Source organism: Condylura cristata, unplaced genomic scaffold (genome assembly GCF_000260355.1).
Source record: "Condylura cristata isolate star-nosed mole 26May11 unplaced genomic scaffold, ConCri1.0 scaffold00010, whole genome shotgun sequence".
Taxonomy (NCBI): Eukaryota; Metazoa; Chordata; class Mammalia; order Eulipotyphla; family Talpidae; genus Condylura; species Condylura cristata.
Window position 1 is genome coordinate 51,784,934 of NW_004567111.1, and position 3,989 is coordinate 51,788,922.

The 3,989-nt window shown below is 37.6% G+C and overlaps 1 protein-coding gene across 1 annotated transcript in view; it reads left to right on the plus strand.

The window, feature by feature from the left end:
* Positions 1–3,989, plus strand: part of LOC101632034 (guanylate cyclase soluble subunit beta-2-like) — a 32,109-nt gene that overhangs the window by 13,396 nt on the left and 14,724 nt on the right. The gene's annotated exons all lie outside the window — the stretch shown is intronic.

A 3,989-nucleotide genomic window follows, 5' to 3' on the forward strand; every position in this document is an offset into this window, starting at 1 on the left:
AAAAATTTACCATTATTATTATTTTCCCCTGACCCTTTATTTGGTTCCCCTATAGTCCTTTAAGTGAAACTGATACATGGATTGGAGCGAGAAGGGATTATGCACAGTGAAATAAGTCAGAAATAAAAAGAAAAATTTTAATGAAAAATTTTTTAAAGATTTATTTATTTGTGCATGCAGAATTGGGGTACAGGCCAGAGGTGCAGAGACAGTGAGAGGATTTCACCATAAACAGCATGGAGAGCAGAACAGGCCGACTGACAAAGTATACTGCTGAGGGGAGCAGCGGGCGGGTCAGGAGAGTCTGCCACACCTTGTGGGTCACCTCTGGGGCAGGGAAGGAACTCATGCTGAAATGGTTTTAGCTTTTTAGTGCTGTGCTTTAACTTGCTGCCACCAGGGAGGGCCCTTAATGAACTTTTAATGGGGGCTGGAATGACAGCCTATGTATCTTGTCTTTGATATATCTTGTATATCCTGTCTTTGATAAATCCTAGCCACAGACCTGTACATATTTGGCAACTTCTCCCCAAAGAATTTAATGAAGTTCATGGACTATTCAGTCAAAGTCTAGAAGTAGGGGAAGAAAGTTGAGAGCTCCCTATTCCCTGAAGTATATAGACCCATCCAGAAATGCAAAACATTGCCTTTAGGAGGATCCCACTGAGGTAGATTTGGTCTTCACCAAGTATATTATGATAACTGTTTGAAGTCTTGAGGCATAGAAGAACAGAAGAGAAAAATCTCCTAAGATGCAGAGAGCTAAGGTGGGACTGATGAGAAATGCCCCCCAAATCTCACTATTAGGCAGTAAATCAGAAATCCCCCATAATTTAGAAAATTAGTGACTTGACTGTAAATTAGGAGGCTTTCAGAGCCTTGCTGATAAGGAAGTCCTCACCCCACCGTCATGATATCTGGAACTAGTACTGTTTAGACCTAACACTGCCTGTGAGAGACACAGATCCAAATCAAACACAGAATTAAATCCATACAGTCACCACTACAACCATTCAACAGAAGTGGTATAAACTTTTTTGAGGAGCAAATGTATCTACTTCAGTCTTTATAATACTTTGACACACAACATAGGAGTAATTTAAAATACAAGGTACAGGAAGAAACAAGGAAATGGAAGGAGGACAGACCCAGAAGTGGCCTGGGTATGGATTATCAGACAGAGTCTTAAAACTGACTATGATAAAGATAGAGAATCTAATAGAAAAGGGGAACAACAGGTTTGAATAGGTGGGAGTTATCCATCCATCCATCCATCCATCCATCCATCCACCCACCATCCAATGGACCATCCAATGGAGATGAAAATGATAATGGAAATAAAATTTCAGTTCATGGACTTAACAGAGACTAGATACAATAGAGGAAATGATCAGGGATTCTGAAGACAGGACAATAGAAATTAGAACAGTAAAGAAACTGAAAAATAAGAAGAAAACAGTGCATCCTAGGGATTTGGGACAATATCAAATAGACCACTATATATATAGAATGAGAGTCCTAGAAGAATAGCATAGGAATGGGTCAGAAGAAATATCTAGAGGGACAGTGGTTGAGAATTTTTTAGTACTCATCATGGATATCCATCTCCACATCTGAGAGCTTAACAAACCTATACAAGATAGATATACAACAAGAATTTCTCTTTAAGTACACCCAAAACCTTAGTCAGACAATGCATAAAAAGGAAAAACCTAAGTTGAAAAGGAAACAATAAAATGATCACTATTCACAGGCCAAATAATGCAACACCTAAAAAACTTTATACAAATTACATATCTACAAAGTGAGCTTATCACTTCACAGGATACAGGACACTACACAAAAATTTGTTGAATTTCTATATACAAGGACCATAAAATTGGAATATGGAATAAAAACAGATATTTAAATCTAGTTTTAAATCTTGAAAAATAACAAAATTGGAGGACTTTAATTACCTAATTCAAGTAATTTCTAAAATAGCCCTCCCTGGTGGTGCAGTGGGTTAAAATGCAGCACTATGAAGCTATCTGTAGCTACTGCAGTATGAGTTCGATTCCCAGCCAGGGAGGTGATCCACTTTGCATGACAGACTTCTCCTGTCCTGCCTGCTACTCCCTGTCAATCTGCCTGTTCTGTTCCCCACTTTGTCTCTGGTGAATCTGCTCACCCCTACACACCTCTAGCCTATACCCCAGTTCTTGTATGCATAAATAAATAAATTTTTTTTAAAAAATTAATAAAACTACAGTATTATAAGCAAACAGAAATGGCAGGAGAGAAAAAAAGATTGCTGAACCAGTATGGAATGTCCAGAAATAAAGATACATTTCAGGTCAATTGATTTTTGGCCATATCAATTCAGAGAGGAAGGAACATCTTATATAAAGAGATGGTTCTGTTCCAAATGAATATCTATGTGAAAAGAAAAAATGTACCCTAATCCTACCTCATTCTACATATAAAAATTAATTTGATACGAGTCACAGGCTTCTCAACATAAATGCTATAAACATAAAACCCCATGAAAGGAAATGTAGGACAATAGCTTTGCTTCATGGCTTTGAGAGAGGCAAAGATTTTAGGGCACACAAAAAAGTCACCAGGAAAGAAAGAAAAAGATCTAAACTTCATTGTTTTGGATCAAATTGTGTACCCCCTTTAAGTTTGTATGTTGAATATGCAAGATTGAGGGGTGTGCAAGCGGAGGAAAGAAGCCTTGGGGAAAACCAAACCCCCAACCCCTCTATTTTGTACTTCCAGGCTTCAAAACTGTGAGAAAGTAAATTTCTATTGTTTAAGTCACTGATTTTGTGGTGTTTTGTTAGGGCAGCCTTAGGAAACTAGCGAGGTCATCAAAATTAAAAGTTATAGTTATCAAAGAAAATGACTATACCAACCCACAGAATAGGAAAAATATTTGTAATAGGTACATATCACACATCCAAGTGTATATATATATATATATATATACACACACACACACACGCACACTCATATATTAACAATGAAAGATAAAACCCATTCAGTGCTCTTTTTAGAGCAAAAAACTTCAACAGACTTTCACAACAAAAGATCTGTGAATGGACAGTACAGACATGAAATGCACTGACACCATTCACCATCAAGTTAAAATCATGAGAGATCATTTCACACGTACCAATTGGCAGTGAACATGTGGAACAAATCAAAGTGTCATGTTGCTGACAGACTAAAATAGTACAAAGATTTTGGAGAATTGTTGGGCAATGGCTTTTGCTTTTATCTTTTAATGTTAAGTATACATCTACCTTGTAATCCAATAAATCAAATTCTAGGTATTTACTTGAGAAAAATGAAAATATATGTTCAAAACAATAAAGGTACAGAATGTTCCTAATAGCTCTAAAGTGGAATCAACCTACATGTTTATGAGGAAGACAAGATAAATAGTGATATATTTTTGCAACAGAATAGTATTTGGGGGGCCCTCCCTGGTGGCACAACAGGTTAAGATGCATGTAGCACCACCAGCTAGCCGCAACCACTTCACTGTGATTTAATCCCTGCCCCAGTGGCAACCCACACAGCACAGCAGACCTCTCCTGACCTGCCCCCTGCATCCCTCAGCAGGGGCGTACTTCAGGGGTTACTTCATCCATCTGCCTGTTCTGCTCCCCACTCTGTCTCTGGTGAGTCCTCTCACCGCCCCTACACCTCTGTCTTGTACCTCAGTTCTGTATGCATAAATAAAATCTTTAAAAAAAATAGTATTTTGGAATAAAAGAATGAATGACTGAGACATACAACAATATGGACAAATCTTACAAACACTGATTTGGACAAATGAAGCATGATACCATATAGAATATACTACATACTTCCAGTTATATGATGTTCTAGAAGTTAGAAGAAATAAGGAGCCAGTTGTCTCTTCAGGGAAGAATAAAATGTAACTGGAAGGGGGCATGAGATAAATTTGCAAGGTAATGAATTAGCTTATGTTTTAT